General features: G+C 40.6%; 1 protein-coding gene across 20 annotated transcripts in view; it reads left to right on the top strand.

The window, feature by feature from the left end:
* RIMBP2 (RIMS binding protein 2) overlaps window positions 1-23,861 on the top strand; it is a 115,114-nt gene that overhangs the window by 29,106 nt on the left and 62,147 nt on the right. The gene's annotated exons all lie outside the window — the stretch shown is intronic.

Raw genomic sequence — 23,861 nt, 5'->3', positions numbered from 1 at the left:
TCTCCCAATTCTTCTCTGTACCTCTCTGAACCGAAAGTAAAGGCTTAAAGCTTTGCTTTGAGAGCCTGAGATTTGAAGCTTGAGGTTCTAAATTTGGTGCTGGATTTATCCATTTGAAGGCTATGAGTTTGATTGCATCAGAAGTAATTATCTTTAATATGACAGGAGAAAAGTGCATAAATGTGATATTTTGAACGGCTGCTAATGCCTTCTTTGCATCTCTGCTTCTGAAAGGAATAATTACATAGCTGTGATGTGAACTGAATGTTAAGGTCTGGTGAAAGACATTTCTGGTGAAAAAAAGTGAAGTCAGTCTTCTAATGTGGTGTCAAAGTTCCCTACACAGGAGGCATTTGGGAGGTGAGGCAGCTGTTTGCACACCCAAACCCACCACACTTACAAAAGACCCAACTTCAGGCAAAACTGGGGTGCCACTGGAATTGGTGAGAATTTTGATTTGCTTTACACAATTTCCTTTACACAAATAATTCGTGCTTTGAAGAAGCATAAAGTGTTGTAAAAAACAAACAGCAGTGGTTTGGATTTGGACCTTGAGAACAGAATAGAGACATGATTATTTCCATCATTTCTGTCCAGCACAGACTGTACCTTTGGGTCCATGCAGTCTCACTGCTCAGTTTGCCAGTATTTAAGGGGAACACACAAAATATAAATGGTTTCTGGGCAGTAGCAACCTAATGGATAAAGGGTGAACTGTGGACACCCAAATCAGACTCTATTTAAAATGCTGTTGTTTACATAGAGGTGTAGTATGGACAGCGAGAGAGCTTCATCCTCTGATGCCAGGATTGACATTTCCTAACAAAATAGTAAATAATGTTTCTTTGGTACTCTACTCACAGTACTTTGGGGCTCAGTTTTAACCTGCTGTTCCCTCCTATTTAATTTTTAATGAATTGCCACAGCTGTAACAATGACAACAACTTTTAGTCATTTCCACCGCAGATCAGAAGAAATAAGTGCGATTTTTCATTCTGGTAATGTGATGTTTCAGCAGCGTTTGGAAAGCTCTGTGTTTTAGTGAACAGAGGCCAAATTTTTTTTACCCACAGCCCAGTGTTCCCTTTGCCTTCTGTCCTTGCCTCTCCAAGCACACAAATACAAGAGGCTCCCACCACTTACCTGGTGGTTACCACGCAACAGCAGCATCTGACTCTGCCTGCAGCTGTGGGGGATGACGTGCAGCTCCCTGCTTGTGAATTTGGAACTGAGGCTGATAAAAAAGGGCATTAGCGTGCATATAATGCCACTTGCACCCTAGGAGCAGCATGTCAGCAGAGTTTCTATAACAACAGCAGTTTGCTGAGAGAAGGCCCTTTAGCACAGGGGCACGATGGAGAAACTGGAGATGCTTCAGCCTTTTGTGATAAGTGGGTTCCTCTAAAATACACACTGTACTCCATTCAAGGCTTTTTGCCTCTGTGCAAAGCAGGAATCCCTCATGCTTCCCAAGTGTTCCCTTGGATTCATTGTTTACTGAGGTCACAGCACTGGATGTTTGTAATAACAGGCGAAAACTGTGCTGTAGAAAAAAAAAATAGTATTTTTTAATTGCTTGCTGTTCAGAGGTGGTTTGCAATCTTTTAATGGTGGCAGAATATTAGTGTAATTAAAAAAAACAACGAATGCTTCTGATTATAATAATCAGTGTTTAGTCCAGGCAGCTGGCTCTACAAAAGGAACTTTTCATGGTTACCTGGTTTTCCAGTGCCCTGTACATGTGTGAGATTTTTAGCAATGAAACCAGCGATGTCCATGGCCAACCCAGTATCTGGATTTTGAAATATGCTGAAGTTGATTATAATGTATTTGAATTTTTACCATTTTGTGTCTTTTTTTTTTTTTTGAGAATTTTAAAATATGTGGCACTGAGTCCCAATGAGCTTTACCATTCCATCATCAATTTTCTCTCTGTACAGATGCAATGACTTATATAGCTTTCCATTTCTAATGGTATTTTCTAGATTAGCTGTTGCCTGTGCAAATGTAGAATTCTGTTTTGAATTTATTGATACGGTGCCAGTATCATAAAAGCCTTTTTTAGCTGCAGGCTGAGAAGTAAACTTCCATCAAAAATAGATCTTAATGTGGTTTAAAAAGCATTTTTTCTACTCGGAGTTCAAGCAGGTCGTTACATTCCTGAATGAGTAGAAACAGTGAAAGATATCTGAAGTCCCAAACAATGAGATATGCCCAGCATAAGGCTGGATTAAATTAGCAGCCATGAAAGCAGGCTGACCTTTTTCCTTCCTTCCCTAGAACCCAATATTTTTACTCCCACGGTTTAAAGAGGTTGTTGACTCGAATATGACCTTTTAAGAAAGACACTCTTGTCGTGGATATTCCATTGTTTTTGGTGGACTAATCAGAGCCACAGTGAGTGCTCAGGTGTTCAAAAGAGCACAGGTGAGTCAGGCCTTGAGAGTCAGGGCATTTTGCCTGTGATGGATGCACTGCTGCCTTCTTATGTTTCTGGAAAAAACCCTATATTTTTCAAATGTTATAGGTCTGTAGCTGTGATTTCTCTCCTTAATCCTGCTGCATTACGAAATTCAGATGTAAGGCCTTCTGGTAACCCTTATGGTATATGGTATATTCAGACTCTGCAGATTCTTATATTAAAACTTGGGCTTTTGGCTTTTGTGGCTGCAGATCTGTGAGACATCCCAGAATGACTCCAGTATAACTGAGCAGAGAATCTGATCTAAACAGACAAGAGCAATGACACGTCTTTATGTCCATTCCCCTAAAAAGAACAGAACAAATGAGCCAATTAATATCTAAAGAAAGTCAAAGACAGGCTCAGGAAGCAAATGCAGATTTTCTCATGCCTGGGCAGTGCTTGCAGCACTTGGTTTTCCTTTCTGTGTTTTGCACCCTCTCATTGAGATCCCTCCAGCCAACAGGCACCCAGTGACACAAACCTTCAGGGGTTCCACTTCCCCTCAAACAATTATTTTCTGCACGTGGGGTATGACTTGGGATTCTGTTTAAGAGACAGTTTATATATATATTTTCAAATCTGGCTTGTGTGTTTATGGATGCAGTCTATATTTTCATAAACCTCACCCCCCCGGTGTGCTGTTGATTGCTCTCTGAAAGGGCACCATCTGCATAAGCCTGGCTGTATATATGATCCTTCTCCTAAATGGAATGTCTGTTGTCACAGTCCCAGTTTCCCACTAAATTGCCTCATCAAGTGCAATAGTTGTATCAGACAAGAAAGCTGAAGAATCTCAGCTACAGCAAAACAAAAGGCAAGGTGGTTTATTAGTTTATTTTTCTGAAACATGTTATGAGATTAATTTTTTGACTTATACTTTTTCCTCTCCTAATTACATTTGCTTCTTGTTTAATCGTCTTTACGACAAAATAGTATGTCTGAGGAGGGAATATGATTTAATTAACTTCAGTCCTGATGAATCAGACTGCAGAATCCTGTAGTAGCCTCATTTGCAAGGCTTCTTGTCCAGTAAATTGGTGGGAGGCAAAGTATTCAGGTGTTACTGCAAAATATGAGCCTTAAACCCAAACCCCATACAAAAACCTTTAAGCTCAGTGGTGTTGCTGCTGAATTCCGAGGTGTATTAGGTGATGGGTCTCTGATTTTGGCTTGAGATTTGATTTTTCCTAAGTATTTGCAAGTCCTTGTCCTGGTGTTGGTGTTCATTTTTTTTTCACATGGGCCAAATTCTGATTACCAGTAGTACCACTGAAGTCAGCAAGGCTGGTAATATGAGTAGTGCAAACAAGAAACAGCCTTATCTGTATGAATAATCAAATTGTTCTCTAACAGCACATAAATGTAGACAATCATTATTTGGAGAAACATTTCCCTCTGTTTCCTGGAGAAGTCCTAATGATTAGATCTGTAGCAATAAGGCTGCTCAAAGCTACCAGACTTGCTGTTCACTGGCTAAAAAACACCAGAAGCGCTGGATCAAAAATGCAGTTTATAGGAATGCTGTACAAAGCGTACAGTGCTTTGCAAAAGTCAACACAGCTGGGAGAAAGATGTTTTAAATGAAATCCCTCCCTGAATATGGATGTCAGAGCCTGTGATGAGCCCGTGGCTTGGTGGTGAACACCAGAGATAAACAGTGCGCTGGGGAAAAACATATTGAGTGTCAAAAAGATGTCTAAAACTGTATTTCTGGGCTGTCCCCTTTCATCAAACATGACCAGAGAAGCTGAGATGTGTGAACAGGAATGTATTAGCGTGTGTTGGAGTTCACAGATTCCTGTCTCAACCTGTGCTTAGCACTCATGCATGTTTTATATGCACAGATTTCTGTGCAGCGTTCAGGAGTGCTGTTAAATTGGGGAGGTGAGGGAAGGATGTGCAATACCCCAGTTATTTACCACTGTGAGTAGCTGGTACCAGTGAGTCCAGTGATGCTGTAGTGAAGGTGCTTTGATGAGCAGAAGATTGAGCAGAACAGGGCTCTGGAACAGGGGGATTCTGGGGGCTGTCCTGTGCAGGGCAAGGAGCTGGACTGTGATGATCCCTGTGGATCCCTGCAGGATATTCTGTGGTTCTGGGGTGTGTGTAGTTGTTACTAACCTGTGTAAATTCATTCTAACAGTCCCTGTGCTGTGTAAAGATGTGCTGTTGAGTGTGGATGGGTAATTATTTCTTCCTAAAGAAAAAAAAATAAAAATAATAGTTTGAGACACATTCAAACCATTAGCTCATCGTTACCTGAGAGGCAGTGGGTGGATGAGGGAAGTGAGTCGTGCTCACCATAGCAAGGAGATAATGAGCTGTATAAATAATTAGCAACACGCTTTAAAAATATGCTTACAGAGAGCCAAAAGTGTCTTGGCTTGAGTTCATGGTCTCAAAGGCGTGGTTGAGACTGTTCATGTCAGCAGGCAAATATAATTTAACCCTTTCTCTCTGTGGTCTTTTAGAAGTCATGAAATGGGAAATGCAGACAGAAGGGAAGAGAATGTGACACGCATTAAGACCACTCATGATCATATATCTTGAAACCCCCTGGTTCCTTCTTTAGCAGTGGATGACATGTTTTGTGTAGCTGCCATGCAGATTATTTCTAACAGTTGGAATTCCAGAAACAACGTGGCATAGGTGTCTTCCCCTGGAGAACAAATGAATGCAAACACTTGGAAAGACACTCCAACAGCTGTATTGTTTCATCTTAACAAAAGATAAAATGCAATTCTATACATAACCAACATTTCCAGAGAAGCCTGGAAGATTCATTTCAGTGGGATTTGATCTTGTGCAGAAATCTCAGGCTAATATTCTTTATGAAATTTTATTGAGATGAGGAAACAGTGATGTAACTGGATGTCTAGTAAGATGGCAATGAGCCATTATCTCTTTATTAACACATTCCTAGTTCCTTAGGGCAGGCAGGATTTTTCTTGAGCATTTCAGGGAGGTGTCTGAGGAAGTTGTAGGCTCACAGATATCACTGCACAATAAAACCCTCCTGGTTTTGGCCATTGTGTTCGTGGAGCCATATGACTGAGCCATATGTCATTTAAAGTATTCTGGCTGAGCTACTTTTGTTGGTTTAAAATCCTGTGGTTTTATTTGTTTATTTATGTCTATGATAGCATGTTCTCCTCCAATTGCTGACCTATTTGTGTGTCTTTAAAGGATGGTCTTTGTTCTTTACATTTCTACTTTAATTTTGTAGATTAGGTGCTAACAGAGGGTTTGAACAACTGTCCAGGCCGTCTTTCAGATGTGACTCTGTCTGCTGTACACTGTGTGGTAGATGAGTAAAATCCAAAATAATATTTTCTGATATTTCGCTCACATTTCTAATTAAAAATATTAATTTTCATAAACAGTAGATTTATATAAATTGGGAGTGACGTGCATCTGTCTTGGGTAGTTTGTCCTTTTCATCACAACACGCTGAAGAATGTCTCTGTCATTGCTGATGGAACTCCCAGTAGATGAGGAGCATCTAAGGGAGACCCAGCAACTTCACCTCGATGCTCTATTGGATTAAATTCGTGTGGTGTTCGAGCTCCACTCTGAAGATGTGTGTGCTGGCCTGGGAGTGGTGTGTGCTGCTGGATTCAGTGTGTGCTGTAAAGCAGCTCATGGGCAGCAGCCCAATCCCAGGAAGGCATTGCTTTCTCTGATTACTTTCCCTGCTACTAAAAATAAGAAGCAAGGCCAAGGATATGAGCGGGCAGAGTCAGGCTGTGACTTAGAGATGTGATGTGTGCGTTGGTTTTTTCAGCTTTTCTCTTAGGGATTTAAATGGAGATGCACTGGAGGGAAACTGGCTGAGCTACTGCCCTGACTGTGCCTTGTTTTCGTTGTGGATTAACAGGGAACTCCAATCTGCAAGGCCGTCAATCTGGCCCCTTTCATCAGCACTGAACCACTTTAAAAAGAAAACCAGTGCATGTGATTATCAAAAGCATTTCCATTTATAACACACTGTGGCAATTCAGCTCAGACCCCAGAAAATAAGAGGAGTATGTATTAAAAGGATGTCAAACGTGGAAATTAATGAAATATATAAATGTGGCCATAAAATATGCATATGGCTGTCACTTTGTGTAGTTGTCAATAAATTGACACTTTAAATGATGGTGTTCCCTTTACTTACCCTGTCTGTGATATGTACACATCAGCAAAGACATTAGAGACTGGAGTCCAAAGACACAGTGATTAGCATATTTTAAAGTTCCCTGCACTGACTGCTTAAAGGCATTTGCATTAATAGAAGGATGAGACTCTTCATGATGTTCTCTGCATGACAAAAGCTAAAAATAGTTTTATTAGAACTTTGGCTGCAGCTCTACTAAATTTTAACAGTTTGGGGGAAAGGAAAACACTTTTGAAAGGTTATAATTAATGAGTTATGTGTTGTTGGTGGTTTTTTTTTTTTGAAGGATACCAAACTAACACGAAGAAATTGGGACAAGTATGCTATTTTGTGCCTTGGCATTTTGACGTTTGCAGCCTGGCTTCCCACTTGAGATGGGGGCGGGCTTTGCTCCCTCTGCAGCTGGTTAGGAAGGAATCCAGGGTGAAAACTTCAACAGGGGAAGAAAATTCTGTTCTGAATTTACTAAGCAAAGCATTAAACCTGCCACTGGCTGATGCTGGAGGGAGATGCATCGGGGAGGAACTTTGGGAGAGCGGCACTTGGGTTTTAAACAGCTGACAGTTTAAAAATTTAGGTGGAGGTCCAGAAAAATTTTAGGTTTGGAAATATCTACTTTCCCGTTGTGATGGGATCTCAAAAATCCCCTGTGGCAACAGAGCACACAGGGAGGGCTGGGCACACTGTGGTGGGGAGAGGAGAAAGAAAGCAGGCTGCTGATGTGTAAGTGGAGCGAGCAGAGCTAACACACACTGGAGTTGTGATGTGTGGAGTGATAATGCTGCAAAACAGGTTTTTGAATACACTTTTGAATGACCATTCTGCTTTTCTGATAAGGTACACACTGATTCTTTTTTTTTTAGGATGCTGAAGAGTTTAAAAACTATATTCTCATCCATCTTTGGAGGCAAACCCATGCTGAAAGGTCAGAGAATAAATGCCATAATATTTCCTAAGAATAAATGTCATAATGTATCACAACATATCCCTGTAATACACGACCTAAGGAGTTTAATACAGAATATGCAGCAACACTCTAAAACTAGAATAAAACAGCAGAGTTTTCTTGCTTCTGAAGAAGTTCTCATGGTATGAGAAAAAAGTCACTGCAGATAACTAAACAAAGCAGTGTTGTAGAATATATGGGAATAACACATTGTTTGGTGTTTCAGAGTTGGGATTGTTTTACCTTTGGTGCTCTGTTTTGAGAATAAATGAGCTTTGAGGTTATTTTTTAGAAAGGGGGAGGAATAAAAAAGGGAAAAAAGAAAATTACAGAAGGAGAAGAGGAAAAAAAAAAAACCATCAGTCCTCAGTGCTGCAAAAACAAACCTTTGGATGTGCTGGTAACGTTGTGCCAGATACGGTGTAAATATTGATGGATGGCAGAATGGGAGACATGGGCATGATTCATGACCTCAGCAGGGAAAAAGTGGTAGGATAGGTAAGCTGCTGAGATGGTGTGGTGTTCAGAGCACTCCTAGGAGTTCCCCCCAGGATATTCTGAAAACCAGTGATAACTTGCAGAGAGTTTGGAGTATTTCAGCCCAGCTGAACACCCCATGTGAGAAGCTTATTCATATTTTTTGAAAGGCTGGAGCCTCTGAGCCCATTAAAAATCTGGCTTTGGAAGCTCAAGAGAACAGTTTTTATACCCCTATTTCTAGCATGACATTTGCTATTTCAGCAGTAAGGCTTTTATTATTCCATCACTTAGTTTCTAGTAGAGAATGTGGGTCGATTTTATTTTTAAAAGCAATCAAGATCTTTTAAATTTAAAAATTTTAACAAGCAAAAGGCTCGGTTTGCAGCTAATTTTATCTCAGCTGCGATTTCAAAGTCTTCATCTTCTATTTCCATCTTCAGCTGTGCTCCTATAGAAGGAACTCTATAATCACACTGCCCACTGGAGGGGCAGTTCTGAATACAGCTAAAAGAAGCATTTATGTGTTAAAACCCTTTGTCTCTTTTCATTAACAGCTTCCTGTATTTACATCTTAAATTGAAAAGACAAGAGAGGATGTGTTTGACACAGGCTGGCCTGTACTTACATGCTAACCTTGCTGCAAGTACAGTTTTTTGGGGAGGTTTAGCTGGAAGAGGAGGAAGGAGTGCAGTGTATGTGCTGAACTTCAAACCCCTGAGCTACAACTGTGTAATGTGAGTAGTAAACTTGCTAGAGGCAGTTCCTGATTATGTGAGAGAGCTCTTGGATTTGCTGGATGATGATGATTATGTTATGGATCTCTGAAACCTGTCTTTAGATGCAGCAGGCTCTGGGGCAATATTAGGCTCCAGAGCTCCCTACCAATTTCATGGCAAACTTGATTAAGCCATTAAATTGCAGATCATGGCTGACAGTAAATTAATTCTTAATCCAAGTCCTATTCTGCACTAGACTGGGAGACTTTTGCCAGGAGGCCAGTGGCTTGAAAATGGGTAATTAAATTCTGCTGTAAATACATTTTTATCTACCCTTCTGCTTGCAGGAGCTGGCAAACAAGCAAGAGCCATTAATTAATACCTGTAATTTGGTTTAGTGGAATAAGCCCTGCTCCTGTCAGATTCTGAAATGTAAACCAAGGTTATGAAGTGGGGAGTGAGTAAAAGAGAAATCTGACAACAGTGTATTCAGAAGAGAATCTGTTCTTGTTTTTCTCTGTAAAAAATGTTGTGTGGTTTGCAAATCTGGTGATTGCTTTTCTCTGAACTCAGTGTAGGAAAGTTGAAAAAAAAAAATCCCTAAATAGGATTCTGGGCACTTCTCATTTATGTAGTGAATCTCTTAGGACACAACTTTACAGCTTCAGGAGCTAATTATGGTAGATTGAACATCTCCTGTGTACATGGAGTTGTACATTGGTTGTCACACAGGGTTTCTTATTGCTTGGATTTGAAGCAAGAGGTGTTGCTTGCAGGTTTGCTTCAGAAGGAACAAAAGCAAGTTTCTCTCTTTATTTTTCCCTATGATAAATAGTTTCTAATGTCTCAAGCATTCAGAGGGACTTCCAGCTCTCCAAACGGGTCCAAGCCTTTCACAGGGAGTCTGACTCCCACTTACATACTCCCAAAATCCCTGTCAGAGGATTGAGACCCATCCAGGGCTCAAATGGAAATTGTTTCAACTGTGTTTTAGTTGGGTGAGTGATTTTCTGGAGAAGAAGGAACAGGAAGCCTGTGGGGATGTTGTAACAGCATTACAGGCTGGCTGTCTTTGGCTGTGAGTCAACCTGAATTATATTCAAGGTATCTCTTGGCACCCTAATGACATTAGTGCCTCATTTACTCTTGTGTGGTTAACAGTGAAGGCAGAGCTGAGGTTTTTGCAAATAGATGTTTGGAAAGATGGTAAAAGGTTTGCTTGCTGGCAGAGATGTTGAGGAACTTCACCTGAAATGCAGGTCATGTAAAATGGAAGATCCCCAATGGTGACACCAGCAGGAAAATGTCAGCTTTGTGTCAAAAATCATAAGAGAAAGAACCCCATAGTTCAATTAAAAAAAAAAAAAGACATTTCAATAAAACCTACCTCTGCTTTCTTAAGGTTCATAAACCCAGACCAAGAGTAGAATTAATTTGAAGATCCAGCATATAAAGCTGGGGAAAAGTTCTGAAGAGAGAGCCACAGAGAGACAAGGAAGGGAACACAGGTGCAGCTTTTCTGTTTGGGGCAATAAATGTTGTATATTTAATGATCTCCAGTGGCAATTCTAAAATTGCAGAATTTCAAAGTGTTTGACATGGCTTTGCAGAGGAATAAAAGAACTCACTTCATGTGAAGTTTTTCCTGTAATGAGTGTTTTCCTTTAGAAATATGAAATATGCAGTGAGCAAGCCCATTGCATCATGATCTCTGGTAGCCTCACCATTCCCCTAACTGACAAAATCCTACAAATTAAAGATATGGTAAGATAGGATTCAGGTAATATTGTGTATGTTTAAGATCCACAGTCTGAGATTTGTTGCTTTTGCTTTCCAATGCTATTAAAAATTTAACCATGTCTCCAGCTGAGACACTTTGTCATTTTGAGAGCAATGTAAATGTTAATAATTAAAAGCAATTAAAAAGTGTGTTAAAAGTCATGTAATTTTTATAGGCTGACTGACTGAATAATGGATGCTTCCTGGATTTTCTATAGTGCCAAATTATTATTAAGCAAAACCTTACATCCTAGAAGTCCCATAGAAATTAAATAATCTATTTTAATAATCTGGGAGTCCAGTGAAATTGTCAATTATGATCCCTGATGAGTCCCATAATCACCAGACTGTGGACTACTCTGAAGGAGCATTTTCTTTCCACGAATCCAGATGTATAGGATTCCAAGCATCAGGCCAAATAATAGGAGTACATGTAAAAAACCATCCTGAATCTGTTAAATTGTGAGTGTTCTGTAGTGACCCTAAAGCCTACATTTTACAGGGCTCAGTGCCCAGAAGTAAATACTGCATTTCTAGCAAAGGGGGAAATTCTGATCTCTTTTACTGAAAGAATGATGAAGGAGCTAAGAAAAATAAATGCCTCCTCCTTTCTCTCTTTCTAGAAACAAATAAGTAAATAAAAAAAAAATCCATAGTTGCACATTTGGGGCAAGAGAATTTGACCCACAAACACAGAATTATTGCAGGGGTCAAGCTAGTTGTAGGAGTCAGCAGGGCAACCAGAAGTTTAAAGTCAGTATTTCTTGACTAGAACAGGGTTTTATAGAGCTAAGCCTTTTGGTGTACAGTTTAAGCATAGCCTTAGGTGTGTAATCTCTTCGCTTTTGCTTGAAGTCACAGTGGGAAGGGCAAAATATAGAAGATATAAATGTTCCTGCTGTTGGCTGCTTGTCTGTTCCATCTCTGGCTGGCACTGCTGCCCCTTGCAATGGATCTGTGACCCGGGAACACTGGGCATTGTTCCAAAGAGAAGCTCTTGGATACCACAACAGGTTATTCCCTGAAACCTCTGTGTCTCACAGTGCTGCAGATTTACCACAGCTGCCTGTTCCAAAGAGGTGCCCAGGGCAGCAGGCAGCAAAACACTGCCCACTCTGAGCTCAGCAGCCCCATCTCATCCACTGGGAGGACAGTTTGTAGTTTGGGATGCAGCTGAGCATTACCTTGAAGGAGAGAAACAGCTCTTCACCCACCAGGGAGAAATGCTGGGAATTAGCTGAGCAATCTGCCTGGCTCCCCTCGTGTCCTTGCAGTGTCTGCACGCCAGGGAGATTCTGTCTGCTTTTGTGTCTGCAGTGAAACCACTGCTGACCTCAGAGCTGGAGGCTTGCAGATCATAATATGGGAAATTTGGTGAATCAAATGCTTGACTTTGCCAGTTATTTGCTGTGAACTGCTATGTATGTGTTTTTCCTTGGCAAAATCCTCCTTTTGCAGAACATCCCCAATACAGAAAATTGCTGTGAGTTTTCCCCACACTGTTCCCCTTTTACTGCTGTATCAGCAGGGGTTTCTCATATCTTCTGCAGGCTTTTTTTTTACTTCAGTTCAGTATTTTAATTTCAGTTCTATTTCTTGGATTCTAGCCTTGTGAGTGCGTTTTCTTGCCACATGAACCAGTTTAGATTGACAGATGAGCTGGGACATACCCTTCACAAGATCTCAACTATTCAGATTCTGGAAAATCATTTGCCTGCAATAGGACTGTGTCCTTACCTGGAAAATGAATAAGTCTGCAGTCCTCCCATGTAACAGCATTTTTAGCACATTACCATATAATTAATTTTAAAACCAAGACAACCCCTCCAGTGTGAGTGGGAAATCTCTACCTTTGGGAAAAAGGTAACACTGTATTCAGTGAGCTGAAAAGAATAGTCAGGAAGGCAGTGTAAAATTTCTGTTAATCCATGTTGAAGTGGCTGAATCCCATGGGGTGTTGGATGGGTGTGATATTTTACCTAATATTATAGGCAGGGAAGCCCTTTTCCTTCAGGGTCAGCATTAACCCTCTGAAGCCACTCAGGATTTTAATCTTGCCAATCTTAGGTGGTGCATGAGAAAGTTGTCCATGCTTTAGTATTTTTGGATTGAAGTTCTTCTCACAGAAAGCACAGGTTTGGTAATGTCAGGATTTTCTGTGAATTCTTGTCAGAAGGAGGAGTTAGAGCTCACAATTTAAAAATAAAGTCTGAAAAAGTGCTTAGTCACTCAAATTGACGAGTGCCAGATTTCATTTGCAGATTGAGATTTATACACTTCTGATTTATTTAAGGTAAGAGATCTACAATTGTCAGTACTGAAGAAAAGTGTGATGATGACTGTGAAGAAAAGCAGAAGTTTTTTTTTTTCAAATTTTTATTCAGGGCAAATTCAAAATAACTGTTTCAACTTGAGTAATAATTTAGAAAATACTCTCAGTTATCAGAAAATGTATCTCAAATGCGTAATTTTGCTTGTATACTGCAAATAGTAAACGTGATGTTTTGGGAACCCCGTGTTAATGGATACGTGGCACTAAAAGTAAATTTATTATTAAAAAAAAAGCTCTACAGTTCCAAAACACTGATGAAATAAGAAGCTACAGAAGCCCTGCAATAATGTGTTTATGATCACTTTCCAAGGCCAAGTTGCCAGCTGTGATCTGTGACTCATTGGAAGTCCTCTGGGCTTGTTGCTGATTTTTCCATCTGGTTTCCATCAGTCGTGTCCTTCTCCAAACTTCAGGGTTCTAAGAGCATCTGCCATGGAAGGAGAAGGGAGTTTGTGTCCCATTCAGCAGTTCCAGGGTTCTGATCCAGCTGGGAATGGGATGCTCACGGAGCCAGGGAGGGAGGAGAGGGGTGTTCCCCACGACAGGAAAGGACTGAGAGTGCTTCTGCAGCAGAACAGGAGTTCATCCCATGGGAAAGTGTTGCTTGCCTGTGGTCTCATCCTGTTGATGGAATGAGACAGACACTGGATGGGAATTGCTACTGTGTGTGACTTCACTGCAATCTGAGTGGTGCCTTGAAAGAAACAGAGTGTGCTCATTCTTTCTGTTTTGTTTTGTTTTGTTTTGTTTTCCCAATTGTAAATATTAAGTTACTGAATAAAAGTAAGATGGTTATTTCTGCTAGGGAACAACAGCTTTAATATTTTTCTTTCCCGTTTTCTCCCCCTACAATTCCTGTTTTGAGTCTTTTCTTTGGAATATGGCAATAAGTGTCTCAAGTGGGTTTGATTCAAGTGACATTAATGTCTTTCACCCTGTGAATGCCCCTTCTGATTCCTAAGCAGGCTGAAAAATCAGAGCCTCTTAGAAGACATGCAGAGATCTGTGAAGGAAAATTAGCCTTCCTCAGAGACTGCAAGAATAGCAGAAAGAAGAATAATGACAAAAGCTATTGCTGAACAAAACAAATTATTTTTAGAAGCCTGTTTTCAGCTCACCCAGTTGAAAAGAGGAGCTGTTCTTTGCCTGTGCATCTGCCTGTCACTGTAGAGAGTAACTGAGTTTGTGTAATGAAGCTTTTTCAGAGGAAGAGGAAAATCCCTCTATTACTCCTTAATTGCCTGTTCTTTTGAAGAGCTGCTGATTAAAAAGCAGTGAAATTTAGGTCACATTAACGTACCTTTCTTCACAGGTTTAGAAATGGTCAGCTCTGTGCTTCAAAAGCATTTGTTTCTTTGTTCATGCTTCTGAAAAAGTGAGGGATTTTGTATCACCTAATTTGGAAGTTTGGGCCATATTTAAAATGTAACCTCTTTTGTGTATAGTCTTCAAAAATCCATTGATCACCATCCTCTTTAGATTTTTAGAATAGAGGAGGTTTTAAAAATCATAAGGATTCCCATTTCCGAGGATGCAGATGAAGTTCCATTGAAAATTTCCAAAAACAAAGGCGGATGTTTCACTTTTTCTTCCAGTCCTGAATTCCCGTGCACTTTCACTCGTGGACTGCTCTGCAGTGTCACAATACAGCAGCACAGCAGAGAGTTCTAATGCCACAGAAATCAGTTATCAGCTCCCAGGCTGCCAGAGCTTACTGAGACCAACAGTGAGACGTCAGGTTTGGGATTAAGCCTCCTGGGAGCGTTGTGATGTACCTTGTCTTGCTGGCAAGCCAGGAAGTTGCACTAAATTTGGCTGAGAACCCGTCTCAATGGCACATCCAGTCCACAGGAGGAATCTGCTTTCAGAGGAAGGGTTGTCTCTTGGCTGACAAATGTGCAGGGGGTTCCCTGTGTGACGGACTGACCTCTGGGCAGCTCCCCTGCTCTCAGAATGACTAAATCTACCAGTGCTTTTGGCATCTTAATCCTTGGTGTGTTGCCCCTCAAACACTTTGTGTGGAGTAAGAGCTTTCTGACTCTCCTGCTTGTGTGATTATTTACCCTGAGCGAAGCAATGTTTGTTACTCTATCATTCTTTCCCCTTCTCTCTTTTTTTTCCCTCTGATTTAGAATGAATTTCAGTCACATGAGATTAGAGTCATCCCCCAAAAGTGAGGGAGAAAAGAAGCGATTGCATTAATCTGGTAGGATGTTTTAGGCACGTACTAATGACCCAATTAAAGATCTTAACTTTTCAGGATTTACTATTTGTGGTGGACTGGAGTTAATCCAGATGAATGACGCTCAAACGGTCCTTAGGTGGATCCTGATATAAAAACTTTTTAGTATCGTTAAAAGAAACTCAGAAGCTCAAAACCAAACCAAACAAACAAACCCACAAACTCCAGAAGTCCAGCAGTATTCTAATTTATGGTGACATTTTACACTAAATGTCTTCCCCTTCCCATAAACAGGCAGGAGTTCAAAGGTGACAAAGTACTTTGGGAGTTTGCAGTGCTCACCACTGGCTGATGGGACAGCCTTCTTTCTCCCTTTAATTTATCAATGATTTCCAGTCATAGACTGGTCTGTGCAATTTCATTCCAGTTTTAACTTTGGTTCTTTTTGAATGCTTACAAAAAATTCTTGGAAATCCAGTCTTGGAGATTTGGGGTTTGCCCCTTTTTCCCCCAGCAGGATTGGTGCCCGGTTTGAAGAACTGTGAAGTCATAGTTTAAATGTGGGACATGTCTAGTGCTGGATCTTTTATTCTGTATTAATTCACAGAATATCAAACCTATGTGAAGATAAAACCTGTATGTGACGAATGCATGTAGACTCTTGCTGATGCTTTCCCAAAATCAGGAATGATGCTAATTAGCTGGCTGGGGATTTGGCAGTGTATTTGAAGCCCACGTTGTGGGGCTATTGAAAAAGTAATTTAAATTGGCAGCAAACTGTTCTGTTGCCAGCTTGTCTGCTTGGTTGTTCACTCCGCTTTCGCTCAGGCTTTAGAAGCTGGGAATTCAGTCCTCTGAAATTCCTGGAATCAAAGGCTCAGCTCTCCCAAGGTTCAGGCTGGCAAGGAACTGCTCTAGGGCAGCAGTGTCAGACAGGCTGTATTTGAAACAAGGATCTCTCCTGCCTTTCATTTGGGCAAAGATGTTTGAAATGTCAGGGTTTTGTTCTGAGCTCCGATAAAACCGCAGCCAGGGAAGTCAAAATCCTGCACAGAAAGGAGCATTACCCAAGAGAGCTGTGTGGTTTTATTTGCCAAGCACGTTGTTATGTATTGGATGACATCTGAGCACAGGCTGTTGTTATTTTGATTGTGTTGTGGAACAGACACACAGAAACACTGAACTGCAACGCTGGAATTGTGAATTGTACAGCCTCGTTTGTTTTTTCCAAAGGTTTGGTGCTCGTGTTCAGGGAAGTCTGAGTTGGTGTTTAAAATGAGGACTTGCCTAGAGGAGATTACTTTTTTAGTGTGCATTTCACTGGACAGCAAAGCAATTGCTTCCTAAATTTAGAAATTGTTCTCTGCCACATCATAGCAGGATTCGACACGTTTTGGCATTTGAGCAACTTCCAACACATACTTTGCACAGGAGAAGAAATGATGCCATTTGGTGATCTGGCAGAGGAAGGGGCTTCAGAATTTGGATTGCTTTCCAACCTGTCCAGGGAACAGGACAAGAGATTTTCAGCTTTCGGTGGCAGAGATGAGATTGCCATAACATTCACTTTCCCATCTTCACTCTGCAGAGGGATGTCACTTCACTGTGGGCAATTTGGGACCCTCAGGGAGAACTGCTCTTTAATTTTCTACATGTGGTTCAGCTAGCAATGGTTAAGAGTCTGAGTTAAGGAGACAGCATTAACTCAAATCCAGTCATTCTCAATGAAAGAATAAAGTGATGTTAAACTCTTTCGGTTAATAATGTAGTTGAAGCCCATTTAAGGTGATACAGCCTTGGCAGCACCAAGACTGAATCATGCTGAATTATGCTGAAAAGAGTGAAGGAAAGGCCCAGATTCTGATCCTCTGAATGAGGCACGAAAACTGGATACAAAACACGCTGGCAGGGAGTGTCTTTTCCTCTGGGTAAATGAAGCATTTGGTGAGGCTCCTCCTCAAGAGGCAGTTTCCACTTGGACAGGGATTGAAACAGAATCGTTAAGTCTGAAGAAATGGAGTTAACAAGCTCCCTCCAGCTGCTGCCTCCTCAGCAGAAAATGAAAGCAGAGAGGTAACACGGATTCTCCAGCTGGTTACAGCGCCAGTAAGAGATGTAACTCAGAATTTCTCCCTTGTACTTCAGTTGCACTACACTTTCTCTTTTTTAAACCACCCTAAGGCTGTATATTCTTTTTTTTTTTCCTCCTGACTCATTTTCTACTTCATGAAGGGCTTCACAGGTCTGTTAAGCAGAACTAAACTTGGTGTAGCTGCATGAAATCTGAAATGCCCAAGTGAAAGAAATGGATTAAGCAGATAATTTCTTATCATACTTCAAACAATTTGAAGCACAGGGGCTTTAAAAGCAATAATTTTATGGGGAGAATTTTTTTTTTCTTTTAAATGGACGGTTATATTAATGACATACCACCAACAAATAATAATTGTCTTTTCTTAAAAGAATTTCAGAGCACTTTAAAACTGTAGAGGAATGTCTTTACTTGTAGGCTTGGCCATAGGTAGATTGCCTGTCCATAATAAGAATTTATTCTACTGGTTTATTTCTAGTCCTTCTGTCTGTTCTCCACCATTTGCTAGTTTTATTTGTGAAAGAAGGAAATGTGTGGGGACTTTTTGCCTTCTGCCATAGGCTGGGTGTAGTGCTGTAAAGGGGGAGCAGAAGGGTAAAGAAATCATCTTTTGTGTAAATATCACTTTTGCCCTTCACAAGATGTTCCAGATCAAATATTTTCTGTGAGAATTAGCCTGAGATAGACAGGAAGAATAATCCTCTGAGCTGTGATAAGCATTATCATCAGAAATCAATCTTAAGAATAATTTCCACCATTAAATGTAGCGTAAATTGAAGAAGAAAATGCGATTAAATCAGGCACGGGGTGGGGGGAAAAAACCTGTTAACAACTTTTTCTATGGAATTCAATTTAGTGTTAATTTGCTGGGAGCTTACAGAATAGAACAACAGTAAACCACTAATGGAGGGAAAGGATTGCTAATGAGGGGATATGCAGATTTAGGAGAAAATCAAAACGCTGTCGTTGCTGCTGAGGTAAATGGTAAATTAAAGGTATTCACATCCTGCACACCAGAAGGCATCACAGAGTCTCTCATGGAGGGACAGAGAAGATGTACGTGCTTCATCTTGCAGGTAGGGCCAGGTGTTTGCACTTTGCCTATGACGTATTTTACAACGTAATTGTTGTTGGTTTTCCACAAAATTGCCTTAATTGCGAATTACACGGCGTGCTTTAACCTGGTAGGATACACAACATCTTTTTTTTTACCTTTACCCCTTGTGCTGTTTCCCTCCCTCTGCCATGAGGGGATCCTTTTAACTGAGATACTTTGCTACTGGGTGTGTTGGGGCTTTTGAAGACCCACAGGTTTATTTTGCTGAGGTTCACTGTCTTGTGACCATCTAGGCAAGGGCAGAGCTTCAAACTGATAAAAAGCTTATTTAGGTATACTCCTGAGAGTCATGTTTTTCTTGTCTTCCTTAATTCATTTAAGGAAAGTCAGGAGAAAATGCACAAAAAGGCAATTTGTCTGTTTCTAGTGTCTGCAAAAAGGAGTTGCGTGACTGACTCATGAAGTGCTTACACAAGGATTTTACACTTACCTTAATGGCACTGATCTTTGCAAGGAGGAAAACAGTCATTTATTATGAATATTGAGTTTGCTGCCCTAAAGCAGATTTTATCCCTGGTTTTTATCAGGTAAACTTCACCCCAGGCCAGCAATAGAGGAGGGAAAGAATTGGCCAGGATGTCCCAGGTTGCCCTTTCGTGAGGTGAAAGGTAAACTGGAGTACCAGACTTTTAAATATACAGCAAAATCGTGTTTTCCTTTGGAAAAGAAGGATAGGTGATTTCAGAGCTGAATGTAACACAGCTAACAATTCATTGTCTGCTTTTCTTTTTGACTGGCCCAGCAGCAATCCTCAAATCTTATCTATAAATCTGTATAGGTAAAAAAAAATCACATCAACGTTGTGGAAGAACTTTTCTTTTTAGCAACTGAAAGTTCTGTTAATTTTTCTTACATGTAGTGAAACTCCCTTCTTGTTTGCTTGTATGTGTGGTAGTTTAAGTCCAGAAATTCTCAAGGCCCATGCCTTGAGGGCAATAAATAATGTGTTTGTGAGAGCTTCTGTTCAGGAGAGCGGAGCTGAAATCAGTAGTTTACCTGTGAAGGCTTGGAGTGTGAAATCAAAACTGAATGTAGGTGATGAAATGTAAAAACATTTAATCAAAAGCAGCATGTTTAGCCACTGCTTTTCCTCCAGTAGATTATGGCCATGAGCCCGTGGTTCTCACATATTTACCTCGGATTTTCCACAGTCATGGTTCGTCCCTTTCCAAATGCACATTAATGCAGAAATGACAGTTCACCAAAAGGAGCCTCCTCCCAGCCAGAGATACCATTTGCTCTGAGGTGCTAGGAAATGGTTCTCATCCTGTCAAAATGTTTTTGTGAAAGTAGAAGTTAGCTTACTGCTGCAGGCAATGGAAATGCTTTAAATGGCACTTCTGGAACTCAGGATTCTGCAGTTGAGAGATTTAGGAGAAATATTAATCTTTTATGTGCTATTTTGCCTCCTGGAATGACAGACATTTTGTCACTGGAACAGGGGATCTGTCAAGACATCTGATCTCTGGTACCTCAGTGACGCCTGGCAATCACTTTCTTTGGCAGGCAGGTGTCATTCTTCAGCAGATAGCTGGGAAAAAAAAAGAGTCAATGACGTGAAATTTATGTTTCAGAAAACTTCATAAACGCTCAGCCATCTGAGGCCATCTTTAATTTGCAGTTTCATTCTCCACTTTGCTGATAGCTGTATCGGGGAGATCCAGTGATGCTCGGCTTCATTCAAACCCCGTGTCAGTCCGAGGAGATCTCATCTAGATCTCCAGCCCAGCAGGAGCTTGGCATCGTTTCCTTTGACATCCCTGCTCTCCAACATTTCCAGTGCTCCCAGGGCTGTTAGCACAGGCTCTTGGGAAGATGCAGAGGGTACCTGGCTGCTGTGTTGGAGTGACAGGTGAGACACCATGCAGTGTCCCTTGGAAACACGGGGCAGAGCTGATCTTCAGCTGATATTATTGATATTTCGGAGTTAATAAGTTCAGCAGGGCAGCTCAGCTATGTTCCTTTGAATATTTTCCCTGCTGTCTCATGGTCTGCTTTTATTTTTTCCTCACACATCCGTTCTCACTGATGTTTTCTGTTCTTCATGTGCCCAGAAACGCTGCCTAATTTCAAAATCTTTGTTCATAATGGGAGATAAATTGGTCCTCCCTTTGATTAACCTTCAGCCCACTGCAGTTCAGAAGCATCACTTAAATTTGTTATGTGTTAATTTTTAGCACAAACTAATTCCTTCTGGCTCTATTAGAACTAATTAATTTGTTTGAGGACTGAAGATCTCCCGGCATTCCTTGTACAAATAAATAAATCAGGAGAGAGATAAGGAATAATTGAAAATTACTTCAATGTGGATAAAAAAATATATGTTAATGAAATTCATAATAGACAGGTAGAAACACAGCTGACAGTACCTGGTCTCAAGTGTCTAAAGTGCTGGAAATTTTTGTGTAGCTTTTCAGTGTTCTCCAAGGTTTTGTTTTGCACAGAGAATTATAATTACCTTGTGAGAGATCCATTTCTTTCTTCATGAATAGATTTTCCACTGTAGGTTTGGTTTTAATTGTTGAGTTGGGGGGAGTTCAGAAGTTATGCTGATGTTGTCCGTGCATGGCTCAGGAGGTTGCTATAGAAAGATGACACATGAGGCTTATTTTAATTAAATGTAATCTTTTTCAGTTGATAACTCATGAGAAAACATAATTTAGATGGTTTTAACAAACATGCAGCAAACAAATTTTATCTTCAATAAATAAAGATAAATCAGTTCATTGTTTTCCTCACTGATAATGCACAGCATGTGAGGATCAGACACTCTGAGATGAAAATAAGCTCAGGTGAAATTAAATTGGATCTACATCCTCTCAGAATTTCAATTTAATTCATCCTCTTTCAGGTTTTGGGACGGGGTGTATTATGTGTATATCTGTAAAAGGAAAAAGAAGAAAATTGGTGAAATAAACAATACAATGAGTTTGTCTCACAATTTGTGGAATTGATTGCAATCCTAAATATCTGGACCAAATCATATCCCTTATTAAACAGAGTAATGATTTCCTTAATCTCTTTCTCAGGCTGGCCTTGTCCTTACTTAAAAATTGAAATATTATTTTCACCGTCCAAAGTTGTTGGCTGGTTTTGGTTTGTATTTCCCCTTTATATATCACTTGAATCAAGATTTATTTTTCAGTCAGTTCACAAATCAGGAATGTTTTGCATCATTAATTCCTCCCCTTTCCATTTCTCTCCTTAAGTAAAATTATTTACTAATCAACTGGCATTTTATACAGGAGATGGATTCTGTGCTCTGATTGGACTCTCCCTGCTTGGTTGCCGTAATGGTCTTCAGACTTATGAGTTGTTTCCAGGTCCTTTGGTTTTTAAATACAAAACTTTGATGAAATATCAGGAAATGCAAAAACCACAGCAAAGATTGTGCGTGTTTTTAAGGATTTTAAGGATTTTATACAATGCGAGAGTGAGAAAGAGCTTTGGAAAGCTGTTTTCAGGATATGTATGGGCAGAAAGAAATGGAATTTCCTAGTGCTCAGGTTGTTTTGAATGAGGGAAGGCAAAGATCCTCTTGCAGTTCTCTCTCCCTGTTTTCCCACATCTCATTTAATAAATGAGCAGGCGGCAAAACCGTGAACTCTGCGCCTCCTGATGTGACAAGTTTGGAGACAACTGTGGCTAAACTTCAGTTGTTTAAATGACCACAAACAGCCAGAGTGTGCTGGTGGAGCTCAGGGATGCAGTAACAGCAGGCTGGGTGCAGATGCAGGGGGAGAACCCACAGAACCTTTCTGCTCAGCCCCCAGCAGTAAACGATCGACCTGGGGAGAAGAAACCCAACCGCAAATATTTACTGATGACACGAAAAGCCTCCCTGCCTCAGGTGCCTGAGGCAGCAGGAGGCTGAGCGTGTCCAGCCAGCCTTCCCTGTGTAAATAATATTAATCATACCTCGCCAAATTACCCCTTTCCACGCGCTTCGCCTCGCCTGGCGCGGTGGCTGCAGGTGCCGGGCACAGGACCCTCCCCGGGGAGTGCTGCTCCCTACCCAGGCAGCGGCTAAAAGGTCAACTCCAGCCTCTGGGGAGGATTAATCTGAATTTCTGGGTATGATGTGGCACAGCTGGGGTGAGCAGAGGGGAGCTCTGGCTGTGTCTGGCTGCCCGTGCCGCCGAGGAGGGACGATGGTGTCGGAGTAAGTGGGGGCTGAGATGCAGCTCGTTGCCACCACGTGTGGCTCCGACTGATGGAACAATTAATGGTTTAAGACCGAGGGTAGCACGCACCTAATTAGTCACGCTGAAGGGAATTTAAGATTAATTGGTGTTGCCAAATAATGTGTTCGCTAAGACTCGGAAATAGTAAAGAAATAAGTCTGATTGTGACTTTAATGCAGATGTCTGGCTGATGATTTTCTACCCTGTTGAAAGCAGTCAGGACTCTGTTTGGATTTGTGTCAGAGTTTAATGAAGAGGAAAATACTAGGGGGTTGGATAAATTGCTTCACTATTCCACTGATCTTAAGCAGTTCCTTCCCTGAACTGGGACCTTGATTTACTTTTCTTTTGGTTTTTATACTAAGCAGTATAATACATAGATATCTACCTGGCAGCATTATTGAGATTTATAAAAGAGAAGATAAAAAATAAGTAACATGGCAAATGTATTGTTTAAACGTTGTGTTGTTTCTTACGATACTTTAACACCAAGTTTTTTGCCTGGAAAATTGTCCTTACAGACTACAGAGATGTAGAGCAGGTTTGTGTAAGCAAAATAAGAGGTTGTGGTAGTTTTCTGAAAGACTTGTATGTGTGTGTGAAGTGTGGTACACAGGAGGATTTTTGTCTAAGTGTCTGTCTCTGATTCTGCTTCAATATTGTTGTTCAGGGCCAGTCACATCATCTGAGACCACATTTCCAAAGGGTTCCTTGCTGGTGACTGTCCCAGCTTTTCAGGGATGTCTGCAACCAGAATCCAAAATCAACAAGCCCCCTTTGAAATGGCAGTGAAGTGTTTTGAGATGAGCTCCTACTTAGAGATAATTTTAGTTAAGGAAGTTTTGGTCGGCCCACAGAAGGACCAACATCCAGTTCTGTACAGCTTTTATTAAAAAATCATGCAGGGGAAGCAGTGGCCCATAATACTTTGCTTAAGTCATAAATTTTTTTTAGTGTTTCTATATACCATCTTAGCTTAACACAAGATGAAAAATTGATTGTACGTTCTTACTTGAAGGCTGTAATATTATCTGTTCTGAAAACAGAATTTCTGGAGCATGAAGAGCTGTTTTTGAATGATGCTTCTGGCACCTTACCCTTAAAATTATGCAGCATATTTTTCTCCTGTCTGTCTTGAAATGAAAAATTATCTTCTATTTTCAAGTCACTTATAATGTTTTTGAAACTGTGCTTAACTTTTCCTAGGGATTTCCAAAATTATGCAACATATCAATATAAATTTCTGCCTAATAAAATTACTCTGAGACAGTTGAATCATTACTGGTGTCACCAGACACATGGGGGTTTTTAACATTTGTCTCTCTAAATTTGTTGCTTAAAAATATGCCAGTCTATGAAAAAACACTGAGCTTTTTGAGCTGTATGAGTGGCTGTTATGCTTAGGTTCAG

Source organism: Myiozetetes cayanensis, unplaced genomic scaffold, assembly GCF_022539395.1.
Source record: "Myiozetetes cayanensis isolate MyiCay16 unplaced genomic scaffold, myiCay2020 scf21, whole genome shotgun sequence".
NCBI lineage: Eukaryota > Metazoa > Chordata > Aves > Passeriformes > Tyrannidae > Myiozetetes > Myiozetetes cayanensis.
This window is presented reverse-complemented; position numbering and strand designations above follow the sequence as displayed.